A 14,785-nucleotide genomic window follows, 5' to 3' on the forward strand; every position below is an offset into this window, starting at 1 on the left:
TTTAAAGTTTAGCAAGAAAGCTTTCCGCAAATGTCAACGCTACCACTCTGTTCCCAGCAAACCAGCATCCCAATCAGCAGGGCTGCCATTTCCGGCTCATTGAGCAATGCTGTAGAAAAGTCCCAACACAATCAAGTTCTCTAGACAAGAAACACCAGAAGGCAGAAGGGAGGGAAGAGCCATCACAGCTGCCTACTATGTGCAATGTGCGGGACATGTGGCTTCAGTTATGTCGCCTCCGATCCTCACGATGACACTGACGGATGGAGAGCTGAGGCTCACAGGGGTCACACAGCTCCAGCTGAGGCAGTTGGGGGTCTTCCCTTCAACTTCTTTGAGCAGGAGGGGCTTCAGAGGCCAGTCACAGGAAAAGAGGAGAGCCGTGCTCCTCGTGCCCAGGTGTCCTAGGACCCTAATCTTCTCTTCTCCCTCTTCAATTCTCCTCTGAGTCCACATGTAGGGATGTAACGATTTGGGAAATTTTGAGCTGAAGGAGGACAGTCTTTTCTTTTAAAGGGGGAGCTGTTAGGGTGTTTGCCTATTGGGATGCTGGGATAGCACCTGGTAACTTGATGGGATTTCAAAATGAAGTTACTAATAGAAATTACACACTGGGAATGACACAATTTCCAGAGAAATTGCTGATAGAGAGTGGCTTGTGCTGGGAGATTGGAAATGTTGTTCCAGATTGTCACAGCTGTGCGCAGAAGGTATTGAGGCCAGGCACGGCGAAATGGTACAGGAGGGGTCCCCTTGCAGACTTGGCTCTGCACAGGAAGTAGAGGCAAGGAGAAGCCAAGGTAAAAGTATAAAACCAGATGCAAAAGACACCGTCCCCGCGCTAGCTATCAGACTGTCCCTGGGTGGAGATCCGAAGACATTTCATCTTGGACACAGGCAGGCAGCCGTACGCTAGAGCCCAATTCCTGATTCCTGGGCAGGGGGGGATAGCCTGAGGGTAGCAAGTTCCTAATTTTGATCTCCACACATCCCTCCCTGAGACAGTGTGGAGGATTGCAGGAGAGACACTACTGCAGAGGGAGCGGCATGTGCGGGGAGGTCTGGAGTATGGCTGGGGTGAGAGCCCACGTGCTGGAAGGTGGGAGGTGAGGCTAGAGCGGGCAGCAAACGCCACATTGTGACCCGCCTTGTAAGTGACCTTAGTCTCGGGTTACATCTGTCCCACCTCCTTTCAACCTCAGAAGTGCCCTGCTGGGCAGTAGGTTCTATTGTTGCCCTACTAATAAGCCATTTTGAGACACTCTTTATCCTGACAGCGGTGAGAATGATTGCAGGGTTTTAAATGAGGAGAGTAACACAATCAGATTTGTGAATGTGTGCGTGTGTGTGTTGGGGGGTTGTGAGGATTGCTTAATGATAATTTTTTTGAAGAGCTGACATGTTCATACAGGTCAAAATGTTAAAAGACTGAGAATTCTCCCTTCCACCCCTGCCCTCCTCCCATCCACCCACCCACTGGCCCCTAGGACCTAATTTCCCTCCCTAGAAGCAAGCCATGTTACCAATTTCTTGTGTGTCTTTTCAGAGATATTTAATGCACATACAAACAGATTTTCTTTGTCTTTTGTTTCTATCATTTTCTCTCTAATCCTTTTTTTATTTTCATTTAATTTTCTGACTTTCCTTATTTCTCTTGCTTTTTCCTTCTGAATTTCTATTTCTTCTCCTTCAGATTTTAGACTTCATTTTAAGAATGAAGGTTAAACAGTTCTCTTTTTTTCTTCCACTTCTTGCCTGAGCCCTGCCAACTCAGGATTCATTTCCTCCTGTTATTTCACGACCTCTTCCCTGAGGTCTCTTCACTATGTTTTCTTAATTTTCTGGTTAGAATTTTCATATGTTCCGTGGCAACATTTTTTTGATGCACCTTTGCCTGCTGTTGCTTTTTTTTTTTTCCCCTCCTTTTTTCTTGTCAAATCTCTGTATAGATGATTCATCATTGAAGCTGGTGATTTATTTTTTTCCTTGCCCATGGACCTCCTGTATGAGAGTGGCCAAGGTTGCCTTCCAGGTGGTCTAAATTTTCCTTATGACCCAGGGTTAATGAAAGCTCACTTAGCCTTGAATTGTCTCCAGCCAATGGTGATGCTTTTTCCAGTGCAAAGTCTCTCCTCCCCTGTTGCCACAGAGACAGACGACTTCCTACAAATATGGCTTGTCTGGGTGATGCCTCATTTAGTCCTGGTCCAGCAGAACTCATACCACCACCATGTGTGTCTGCTTCCTGCTGTTGTAAACAAGGGCTTTCTGTATTGCACCTCCAGGTGTGCCCCTCACCCTGTAATGAGCGTTTTGCAGGTTGTCCCTGAGACTCTGCAGTAAATTGTCCTCACTCCACCTTCCTCCTATGAGTGCCTCTGCTGCTTTTTTTTTTTCTTCCTCCCTGCTTGCAGGATCCCAGTTCCCCAACCAGGGATTGAATCCATTGAAAGCATAGAGTCCTAACCACTGGACTGCCAGGGAATTCCCTGAGTGCCTCTGCTTTGGAGGCAACTCTTCTACCTATTTTGTGTTTTAAGCATCTCCTACTTTCACTAAAAATGGAGTTTTTAATGACTCAATTCCTTTTCAGTTTTAGATTATTTCCAGTAAAAGAAAAGGGGATTGCTAACTTTATGCCATCTTCAAATGAGAAGTTCTCAGCTTAGAAAGACCATGTTGGCTGTGGCAATGAGACAGACTGAGGCAGAAAGATGGCAGGCTGGTAGACCAGAGAGGAGATTGCTCCTGCATTGGGAGTTGATGTTGGGGAGGAAGAGAAGTGGACACAAGACAGACTTAGGAGGTGCGTTGATAACTTTGACTGGCTGATTAGATGTTTGAGTGAGGGTAGGGGGTGTGTATCAGGAGGAGGTGGACTATTTTAGGGCAGGCTGCTGGAAGCTGCTTGTGATGTAACATGGAGCTGGGCTTCCTCTTCTACAGCTTCCTGCCGAGTTCCAAGCCAACTCTGTTTAGGCTGGGCGCTCTGGGAAGAGTGTAGGAGAGTCCTAATGGGACAATGAGCTTCCCACCCGTTCCCTGGAAGGTCCCCTGCAGATATCTGTATGAAACGCTGATGGAGACCTCCGAGAAGACCTGAGGCAATCAGAAGCAGAGTTCCTTGCCATTCCAAAATTTCTGTCCTATTAACCCAGTCTCCCTGATGATGAGACCTGAAAATAGGGTTTGCAAGATTAAAAAAAAAAAAAACTGGGCATAAAATGCTCTGTAAAATTATTGATATCCCAGTGTTTCCTGCGAAGCTCTGACTAAGGAACATAGATTCCTAACTTTTGGTGGGTGAGGGTGGGAGCCAATTAGAGGTCCTATAGCCCACCCCGTCTCCTGCCTCCAGAAATGCTTTCTCGGTTATCGAAACTGGAAAACATGAACAGAGAGCATTGTCTTTCTCTAGGATTCTCCAGAGCAAAAAGATCAGATTTTTTTCTTTAATCAGAATGTGATAAGTCCTGAGAATTTCCTTTGTTTTTTTCCCTTCATGTGGTCAGGGTTGAGAACCAAGGGCTACACAGTCTCAGAGATGGTCAGAGTTCATTCAAAGTTAGGAATTTGCTGGCCCCAGGCCTGTCCACTCCTATCCAGTAACACAGCTGTCTGCCTGTGTCCGAGATGAAATGTCTCCAGTTCTACTCCCTGGGGACAGATTGATGGCTGTTGACACAATCACCCAGGTAATGTGTCTTTTGTATCTGTTTTTGTTTTTGTGTTTTACACTTTTACCTTGGCTCCACCTAGGTTATGTTTCTTGACCTGGCTCACGTGTTACAGCAGGGCTGGCGTCAACACTTTCTGCACACAGTTCAATAACTTAGAGCCTCATTCCCAACCTAAAAAGGCTGTTGCCTGTTAGCAATTTCTTTGGAAAGTCTTCAGCAGTTCCTAAGCTAGTTATTAAGCCTCATAAGGATTTACTTTAGCAAGAATAATCCTGGAACATTGACTTTCTGCCCCTAAAAATCCCAGGCTGTGCTCTGCTCTACAATGGAATGTTATACAATCATTTAAAATGGGGCTTATATAAGACAAGGTGTTTAGGGAGGGTTTTAAAACTTGAGAGAATGCTTACCATATTGTGAAAAAAAGCAGGCTACAAAATTGTATAATTTCAAGTACGTTAAAGACTATGTGTGATAGGGTGAAAAGAGGCTTCTCACCCCGCCCTCCCCGCTACCCCACACCCACCCCTATTTCCTTTCCAAGCAATTAAAGCCATATGCTTTTTTGTCGAGTTAATGAAGGATATCTTGTCATCTAACCTTGACAGAGAGGGGGTAAATGTTCTTTCCACCAATAAGGTCAGGGTGTTTGCTCACAGGAAATAGAGTTACAAGTACAGTAGTAGGAAGAATATTAATTTCTTATGTGGGTCAAATATTATTTGTATGGTTGTGGGGTTTTTTTTTTTCCCCCTGGAAGAAATTACTCTTGGTGTAGCAAGGTAGGTTCTGTTTTAGATGCGCTGTTGGGTGAAGCAGCTGCCATTTACATGGAAGACACCCCCCATTCCCTGCCTCCCACATCTGTACCCCAGAGCACAGTGCTTCCCCCTCCTCCCCTGTACCCCACCTCCCCAGAAAAGCTGCTTCTCCTCCGCTGGAGCAGGGGCAGCCGGCAGCATAGGAAAAAGACATGGCCATTCAAAGCCAGAGGCTGGGAATGCGGGAGGCATAGGAGTCGTTTCAAGAATTCCTCATTTAAAGTGAGAGACTGGCATGGACATATATACACTACCAAACGTAAAATAGATAGCTAGTGGGAAGCAACCGCGTAGCACAGGGAGATCAGCTTGGTGCTTTGTGACCACCTAGAGGGGTGGGATAGGGAGGGAGACGCAAGAGGGAAGAGATATGGGGACATATGTATATGTATAACTGATTCACTTGTTATAAAGCAGAAACTAACACACCATTGTAAAGCAATTATACTCCAATAAAGATGTTAAAAAAAAAAAAAAAAAAGAATTCCTCATTTGTTTGAGGGAGAGAGGTCGTTCCCAGAAGGGCATGAGCTGCATTTCTGAGCAGAAAGTGGTGAAGAGTCAGAGGGGCAACTGGAAGAGAGGAGACGGGGCAAGAGATCCCAGTAGGAGACCTTGGGGAGGTTCACGCAACAGCCTACTCCACCTTCCCTCCCATCCCCGCCAAATAGGACCGCAGATCTGTTCTCCTTCAGTGCAGAACTGAAATCTTTCTTCAGGTCCCAGGGGCACCTCGGAGAAAGGTTGTCCAAGCCCCTGCCAGGTCGGGGGGCTGAAGCAGCATGGGTCATGCATAGCATACGCCCACTGGGGACACACAGAGGTAGCAAGTTGATCTCTTGACACCCTCTCCCCAGAAGACCCCAGAAAGAAGGCTTTCACAGGAGTCACAATTACACAAAAGGAAATAGGCTTAAATGCTCACCATGGTTCCCTCTGAATATCTGGATTATGGCTAGCATATCTTCCTGTTTATTTAAGCTTTTCTGAATTTGTCTTTTTTTTTTTTTTTTTTGGTAATAAGAGATAAGTGCTATTTTTACAATCAGGAGGTAAAAAATGTCATGGCCATTTGCCCAGGGAGGTCTCAAGGCTGGAAGTTTCAGAGTAAGAGGCCTGAGGCAGCTTTGCGGGGGTGGGGCTATGGCGGTTATGACCATGTTAGACTGGAAAGAATACTGAGAAGTCATCCAGTCCATTCCCCTGCCTCTGAGATGAAGTTCCTGAACAAGACACAATAGCTGAACCTCTTCCCCATGTCAGAAACTGCCCCTTGCCCCCCTCATCCTTCCGCTCCAGCAGAACACCCAAAGAGGTTCAACTTCATGGTAAATGTCTTTATCACTCTCACGTTTCCAGCGTTCTCCTAGATAGAAAATAGGGCATGATCTTCCTGCAGAGTCTTTGCTCCCAGGTGGCTCTAGGACCTGCCTGTGGGCAGTGTCCTCTGAGAAGACCCAGTCACCCGAGGGGCAAGTGGAGTCAAGCTGGGCCCCAGGGCAGGGGGAGCTCAGGTGAGGAGGGAGGGAGCACGGTTTGCCCAGGACTCAGCAAGGAGAGCTGCTGGGCCTGGGCGAAGCAGCTGCTTCCCTCGCTTCCTTTTTTACTTCCTTCCTTCCTTTTCTCTGCAATCGCATGAGGTGCTGTGCCAGGCATGTTGAATGGACTCCAACAACAACGGAAGCCTGGGTCTTGGCCCCTGGCTTCCAGGAGGTTATAACCTGGTTAGGAGGGAAGACCCACGCGGGAGTGTTCATTTCCTTGCACAGGTGCCTGATTTCCATAAGCTGTTCCTGGGCCCTATGGCGGGGAGGCAAATACGAAACACACATGGCGAAGTGACAGGCCTTGAAGAGCAAGGATGTCGCCTTTTAGGTGGGGTTGCAAGAAGAGGTCTGTGATGAGGCTTAGGTCACACGAAGTGTAGAGCGTTCCAGAGTTCCAGAGATGGAGGGATGGCTATGCTTTTTCTTTGGAGCCATATTATTGCCCCTCCTTCCCACCGCCTCCTCCGATTCTTCCCTGAATAATGCCCCCCCACACACACACACACAGATTCCCTGTCCTAATGCCTGAAATTTGTGAATATGTGATTAAATTAAAGATTTTGAGATGGGGAGATTATCCTGGATGATCTGGATAGGCCCAATGCAAGGATAGGGATCCTTATAAGGGAATCAGGAGGCTCAGACAGAGAGAAAAGATGTGAGGGTGGAAGCAGAGGCCAGAGAGGGAAGAAGATGCTGCACTGCTGGGTTTGAAGGTGGAGGAAGGGACCATGAGCCGAGGTGATCCCTGGAAGCTGGAAGAGGTGAGGGAGTGGATTCTCCACACCACCCCCAAAGCCTCAGGGAGGAATGCAGCCCCGCCAACCCAACCTCCTGAACTGTAAGATAGTACATTTGATTTGTTTTAAGCCACTAAGTTTGTGGAAGTTTGTTACTGCAGCAATAGAAAACCAATACAGCCCCTGCAGTCCCTGTGAGGCAATTGTTTGACCTACCTCTAGAAACAAGAAATGCCAACATGTATTTGAAATTAAACAGTAAAAAACAAGGAAAACATATTTGGAACCCATAAAGTTGACTAAGAACTGATTAATATATAAAGAGTTTGATAAGAAAAAGATCCTAAACCAGATTTCTCAAAGAGCAAAGAATATGATGAATGCTATGTGTTCAAGGAAAAGGAAGGTAGATGGCTTTGTGCTGAAATGGAAAGATTCTCTCAAATGTGTTATTGGATGAAAAAGAATAAGCTGCAGGACTATCATACGACCCCATTTGTGTGAAAAACAAAACTGAGTCATCCATATCATATTATATATGTTCTTTTTTACTGGAAGGAATCCCAAGAAAATGTTAGAAAGATTGCCTTTAGGAGAGGAATAGAGGGGAGTGGCATTTAATTTTTTAAATTTCCTGCTGTTTGAATTTTCTAAATTTAAATTATTTTCCAGTTTTATTGAGATATAATTGACATATAACATTGTATTCATTTTAGGTATATAACATGATGATTTGATACATGTATATATTATAAAATGATGAAATAAGTATAGTTAATAATTTTTTTAATGTCAACAAGGCTAATTTGACCAAGGAGATTATAACTCATGTTTGGTTTGTTTCTTGGTACCTCTTTGCATTAAAAAAAAAAAAACCAGCATAGGAGAGGGTGTGGAGAAAAGGGAACCCTCTTGCACTGTTGGTGGGAATGTAAATTGATACAGCCACTATGGAGAACAGTATGGAGGTTCCTTAAAAAACTAAAAATAGAACTACCATACTACCCAGCAATCCCACTACTGGGCATATACCCTGAGAAAACCATAATTCAAAAAGTGTCATGTACCACAATGTTCATTGAAGCACTATTTACAATAACCAGGACATGGAAGCAACCTAAGTGTCCATTGACAGATGAATGGATAAAGAAGATGTGGCACATAAATACAATGGAATATTACTCAGCCATAAAAAGAAATGAAATTGAATTATTTGTAGTGAGGTGGATGGACCTAGAGTATGTCATACAGAATGAAGTAAGTCAGAAAGAGAAAAACAAATACCGCATGCTAACACATATATATGGAATCTAAAAAAATAAAATGGTTCTGAAGAACCTAGGGGCAGAACAGGAATAAAGATGCAGACGTAGAGAATGGACTTGAGGACATGGGAAGGGGGAAGGGTAAACTGGGACGACGTGAGAGAGTGGCATTGATATATATATACACTACCAAATGTAAAATAGATAGCTAGTGGGAAGCAGCCGCATGGCACAGGGAGATCAGCTCTGTGCTTTGTGACCACCTAGAGGGGTGGGATAGGGAGGGTGGGAGGCAGACGCAAGAGGGAGGGGATATAGGGATATATGTATAGGTAGAGGTACTTCACTTTGTTATACAGCAGAAACTAACAGAACATTGTAAAGCAATTAAACCCCAATAAAGATGTTAAAAAAAAAAAAAAAAAACCCAGCACAATAAAAGGTGGACCACATAGGGAGAAATCTGACAGAGAATCTAGTATGGTATATACTGGGTTGGCCAAAATGTTCGTTCGGGTTTTTCCATAACAGCTTACAGAAAAACCCGAACGAACTTTTTGTTTTTGGCCAACCCAATATGTATTACTTTCTTGCAAACAGGAAGCACTGGGCTGTTCTATAAGGTTTGCTACTCAGGCTTTTCCTTGGGGGACAGTCAAAAGAAGTGTGATAAATCCCCAGGACCTGGGTTACCAAGGCCCTCAGATCTAAACATGATTGTGTTGTCAGCCTGGTGCCTCTAGAGCTGTGGGGAAAACAGATTTGCATTCATGTCCCGGTGTTGCCACTCCCTAATCCTTCAACCTCTGGGTAAGTCAGAGGTCTTCTCTGGGCCTTTGTCTCTTCATCTTTAAAATCAGGATGACGAGGATGTTTGTTTTCGGGGTTTCTATGAGGCTTAAATAAGACAATGTTTGGGAGAGCCCAGTGCAGCGACCAGCCCAGGCAGGAACAGAAGAAAACCAAGTTTTCTTCTCCTTCCTTACCTTTCTTTCCAAGCCTGTCGAGGGCTTAAGGACGCCTTGTTTAACAAGAGAGGTAAGAGCAAGTCTCTGCCTATAAAAGTACAGCGACCTCATAGAGAAAACCAAGTCACGAAGCCACATACCTATTTCCACATTTGTGTGTCCGCCACCAGCTCGCCGTCTTTGCCAAGTCATAGAAGGTTAATAAACTTTGTGAGTTGTTTAGAGCCAAGCAGGCACATTTTGCCTCCTCCCTGACACAACTTCAATGTTGCTGCAGCAGCTGAAATCCCAGGTGTCGTTGGCCCACGTGCCCACCACCCATGACTAGGGTGGGCCAGAAACAAGCACACTTAGTTCCCAGGGCCCCTGGAGAGATGCTAGTTTTCTGGTGAATCTGAACAAGAAATGGAGCAATTCAACTTACAGCTGCTCCAAGAGGTAACTGGGACCAACTGTACTGAGCTGACGGGAAAAGCTGAGCTCTTGGAATCCCAGGATCTGGAGATTTGAAGGGTCTTCAGGAATCCTCTGCTTGGGTGGCCACCTCTCACCAGAAACCTCTCTGCAATGCCCTGCCCATGGGGGGCAACCCTCCGCATGATGAGCATGGGTAAGGGGTGTCCAAACGCTGGAGGCTGCACAGCTTGTCGGTCAGAATCCCCTCCTGTTGTCCAGGCCTACAGGGAGGTTGACTCTTTCTCCTAAGAAGAGTTCCCTCACCTTTTTCTCTATCATTCATCCATTTATTTGTTCTATCCACACATTTTGGTGGAAATCTTTAAGTCCTGGGGTCTGGTCAGTGCAGCAGTGACCATGACACAGACCCTGCCCTCAGGACAAAGTCACAAGGTGTCAACTGAAAGAAAAATGCACAACCTAAGAGTTGAGAGTTATGTTTTATTCAGAAGACAAAACTGAGGACTTAAGCCTGGGACACAGCATCTCAGGTAATTCTGAGGGACGGCTCTGAAGAGGCAAGCAGCGAGCCAGGATACATAGGGGTTTTTGCAACAGGGACCACGTAGTCAGAACATCAAAAAATGACTGTTAATTAAGAGAAACCAGATATCTCAAGTTAAGGAATTTAGCGCTTTTCTATGTATGGGAAGATGCAAGAGTCTGGGCTCACTGACATCATTCCTCTGATATGCACCTCAGCTATCTGGGGCCAGTATCCTGTGCTTTCTCATCCTGAGTCTCCTCAGGGTGCACCGTCAGGGCAGCTGTAATGTGATGGCTTGATGGCTGCAACATCCTTTGTTTACTGATATGGTAGACAATATTTTTCATTCACAAAGGGGACGGAGGGAGCAGTGAGAAGGTCCTGCAGCATGGGGGATGGCGCCTTGGCTAAAATAGAGACCAGTGGTCACCCGGGACTTCCTGAGCACCAAACATGAGCAAGGCGGTAGGGCTAGAAAGAAGGAGATGGAGTCCAGAGAGATTTATGGCCGGGCGCTTGATTAAATTTGGGGCGTGAGGGAGGGAAGGAGTCAGGGATGATCCAGCTCAGTGGAGATGGTGAGAACAAGGCAGGAGATAGATGGGCCCCAGGCTGAACAGCTGGAGTCTGTCCCCTGTGGGCAGATACTCCAAGATGAAGAGGAGGAAGAGCTAAGCCCTGCCCAGATAAGAGACCACATATTTCTCATTCTCAAGGTCAAGGAGACCCTCCCGACTACACATGTGCAGAAAGGCTCCTTGGAGGTCAAAAGGGAGGCGGCATCACCTCACAGTACGTGATGTCAACCTACCCATAGGCCTCTTCGCTGGAATCCATCTTGGCTAAGATTTGCGTGTGCAAACATGGGAGGACCCCGAGATATACCAAATACAGACTCAGAACCAGGCAAAGCAAGATGATTGGCCAAAGGAAACCCAGAAGAAATGCCCCATATAAATGATTCAAACTACCATGAGGCCGAGACTCTCTCTCTGAGCCCGCCCTTGTGTCTATCGACACGTACTCTTTTTCCTCCTAATAAACACTTTGCTTGTTTCACTACTTTCCGTCTTTGTGGGAATTCATTTCTGCAAAGGTGACGGGCCAGGGCCTTGTCACCGGCCACTGGTCTAGTGACCAGGACTCAGTGCTCTCATTGCTGCAGCCTGACTTCAGTCTCTGGCTGGGAACCGAAATCCTGCTTCAAGCCGCTGCAGGCAGAGGCCACCCGAGATGAAGCACACAAACAGGGAATCAGGTTGGGCGCCGTGGGGCTGGGGGAAGTGAGAATGAGTTGGGTTTTAGACATGTGGGGTTCTGGGCCACCTCCAAGTGGACAGGCCCAGAAGCAGCTGGAGCTACGGTTTCATGGCACAGGAGTGACATCTGGACTGGCCATGGGGATTCAGTAGTCATCAATAAATGGTTGGTCAGGGAAGGCGGAAGAGACAGCTTGGGAGAGAGAAGACCTAAGACAGCACTGTGAGGCCCCTATCCTTGAAGGATGGGAGCCCCAGAGTCTGAGAGGAGGGGGCATGGAAAGTAAGGAGGACACACGGAGGAGGTGATATCATGGTGGCCCCATGTCCATACCCCACTTCTTGAGGGCAGTTTCCTTTGAGAAGCTGCCCTTCCTCCTTTGTCTTTCATGTGGTTTGAGTGATTGGGGTGGAAGGGGCTTGGTCCTTAGGCAACTGTGTATCCCAGCCCCCCCCCCTTTGATAGGTTTAGGGATGGTGTATAAGCTCTCAGTGCCAACAGCAAGGAGGCATGGGGGAAAGGCAGGCTTTGGGGGAAAGAGGAATTCTTCTACCAGAAGAGAGACTCCTCCTTGGCTTGGAAAGAGTAGGGTAAGGATGTGAAGTCAGGCCCCAATGCAGCCATTTAAAATTGTGAGGGGAAAGCCTGGAGCTGCTGGAGGACCTCTAAGTGAGGCCTGAGTTTGAAGCCTAAATTGTAGGTGGCAGGACAGAGAAAGACCAGATCTTAGATGACATTTTTTGAGCCACTAGATCAAGCTTCACCTGAAGCTAGCCTACTTCTAGGCTTTTCAGTTATGCAAGTCAATCACTTCCCTTTACTGTTTAAGTCAGTTTGAGCAGAGTTTTGTTTCTTTTGCTGCTTGCAAAGCAGAGTCCTAATTAATACACAAGCTGAGGAATAGACCTCCTCAGGTCAGCGGGTGGATCATGGGATGGGAGGGGAGGTGTCAGGATTTCAGAAATTTTGACACTTCTGTGTCCTTGAATCAGTATCACCTACAGAGCCACATCAGTGGATTTTCTATTTTGCAATCTCTTTACGGTTTTTTTCCCCTCTCCTGCTGTATCACCTCCCTGACAGTACAATTAACATGATTCTAAAGTTGCTTACTCACTAAAATGAGGTGTTGTTGGAAAATAGGTTAGACTCCACTTCTCTGTATGTTGCCTGCCCAGATACTGAAGTGCCATCCTCATCAACCAGGGTCAATGGTGTGCAATGGCACGTCCTTGAGTCTCTCCCCAGTCACATCCATCCTCCACACTGTGGCCGAGTGGGCTCTCTAAAATACACATCCCTGCCTAAAAGACACCAGTACCTCCCATGGCCTGCTGGAATAAATTGCAAACCCCTTAGCATGGTGCATGTGGTCACGTACATGGTCTAGATGGTAGGTCCCTTCCTTCTTTGGCTACCTTCACGTGATTCCAGCACTGCACCCACTGTTTGTCATCAAACTGTTTGAACATGCCATGCCTTTCCACGCCTGTGCGCCTGCATGCCCGTTTCCCTCTGCCTGGAGAGATTGTTAATAACACTAGTTCACGTTTGGGGGGCACTTTCCATGGGCCAGGCACAGCACGAAATGCTGCACATGGATTGTCTCATTGAATCCTCACAACTTCCCAACGTATAGTGCTATTATCACACCCCCATCGCTCCCAGAGTGTCACCCCTGTCTCCGTGATTCAGACATGGGGGAAGATGCTGGAAAAGCAGACGTGGATTCTGGACTGAGGTCAACCCTGGAGTTAGGGAATGGGTGGAGGGTCAATGAGGAAGGTTAGACAAAATATGACTGTCCAGAGGACAGGTAAGAGTTTGAACATGAAGTGGGGAGAAACAGGTGAGGAGCCAGGGGTGATCTCGGGTGCGAGAAACTCCATCTCATTGGACACTGGGGCTCCTCCCCACTCAAGCAAGTGTCTCAAGGGACCTAGAGAATCCATATTGGTCAGGCTAGGTCCTCTGGTCTATGTTCTACCCTGGAAGCCACAGGTAATGGCTGTGTCCAGATTTCCTAGACCCTGAAGACTGGAATCTCTAGGATGTCCCTGCCAAGCGTGTGTGTGTCTGTGTGTGTGTGTGTGTGTGTGTGTGTGTGTGTGTGTGTAGGGGACTATTTGCATCTTTGCGAAGGTTGGGAGCCTGCGTGACAAGTAGGGTGCCCGAAGGCCACTCCTGTCCAAGGTCCCCCCAAGGCACAGTCCCCACCTCCCAAACCTGCCCCCTTTTCTGGTTGGGAGAAGCTCCCCAATTCTCTACTCCAGCTGCTTCCATCTTGCCCCCTCCCAGCCCTCCCTCTCTCAGACAATGCAGCATAATTCCTCCGAAAATGTGTTTTCACAAAACAAAAGCCAGGAAGGGGAGGGGTGTCTTCTGGGTGCTTGGCAACAGCAGCCTGCAGCTCAGGTTCACCCAGCAACACAAAGGCCTCTGGGAACAGAACTCGCCAACGCTGGGCTTCCTCCTGTGCTGGGGGCAGTGTCTGCCGCGGGGAGAGCAAGCTCGTGTGAATATCTCCACCATCCCTTCCATTCCTGATTACGTAGTCACTTGATTAATGACCGTCTCCCGTGTTCACCACTTGAGCCTAACCTGCGTGAAGGCAGGATTTTTGTGTCTATTGTGTTCACTTTGGTCCTAGCGCAGGGCCTGGCACACAGTAGGTGCTCAGTAAGTGTGGCAGAAAGGAAGGGAGGGAGGGAGGAAGGTGCTGATGTAGAGCCTGAGGGAGGTTATAGGCAGGATAAGAGGAATAGTGCCTGTGATCTCACCTTTATCCCCCCCTTTACTCAGAGCCCCTCTGATTTGGTGTCTGTAATCCCTCACCTGGAAGGGAGAGCGTGGGTTTCCTGCATGTGGAAGACCTTGGACAGCTGCCCTCTCTGGCTCCCCTAATGAGAAGCTGCCTGGCTTAGGGGGAAAGTGCACTGGGCAGTCAGGCAGGCTGGGTGTGGATTCCAGCTTAGTGACCTTGGGCAAGTTAAGTAAACTGAAACTACTTACTGTATTAAATGAGCTGCTAGTATGTAAATGTGCCTGACTCCTGCTAGAGGTTCAAGAAATGGACCTATTATTATTTACATGGCATTTTGGACTTCATTCATTCAACTCATTCTAATGAGCACCTACAGGCCCTCCTCTCACAGAGCTTACTTTCAGAAAGTTCTACATGTCTCTTACTTTCTGCTGGGCAAATCTGGGGCACTTCCTTTGCTAAGGGCCAGGGATGTGGGAATGAAGAAGATGGAGTCCTGTCCACTGAGGGGATCACATCTTCCCCCAAGACATTCTGGCCCCTGGTTTTTCCTTCTCATCTCCTCCTCCAGTGCCCCCCTGGGTGCAGTACACTGTCCCTCTGGAAAGAAAAGGTGCTTCAGTCTCCCCCAGTCCCCTGCCAGGTGTCCTGAGCCTGGAAGCTCCTGCTGTCCTCCCACATCTCCTCACTCAGAGGCAGATGCTCACCACTTTTGTTGTTTGTTTGTTTTGTTTTGTTTGTTTCTTTGGCCTTGTGTGTGGCAAGAGATGCCCCCTGCTGTGCCCCCTGCTGTGGAA

This window comes from Eschrichtius robustus, chromosome 1 (assembly GCF_028021215.1).
Source record: "Eschrichtius robustus isolate mEscRob2 chromosome 1, mEscRob2.pri, whole genome shotgun sequence".
Lineage (NCBI taxonomy): Eukaryota > Metazoa > Chordata > Mammalia > Artiodactyla > Eschrichtiidae > Eschrichtius > Eschrichtius robustus.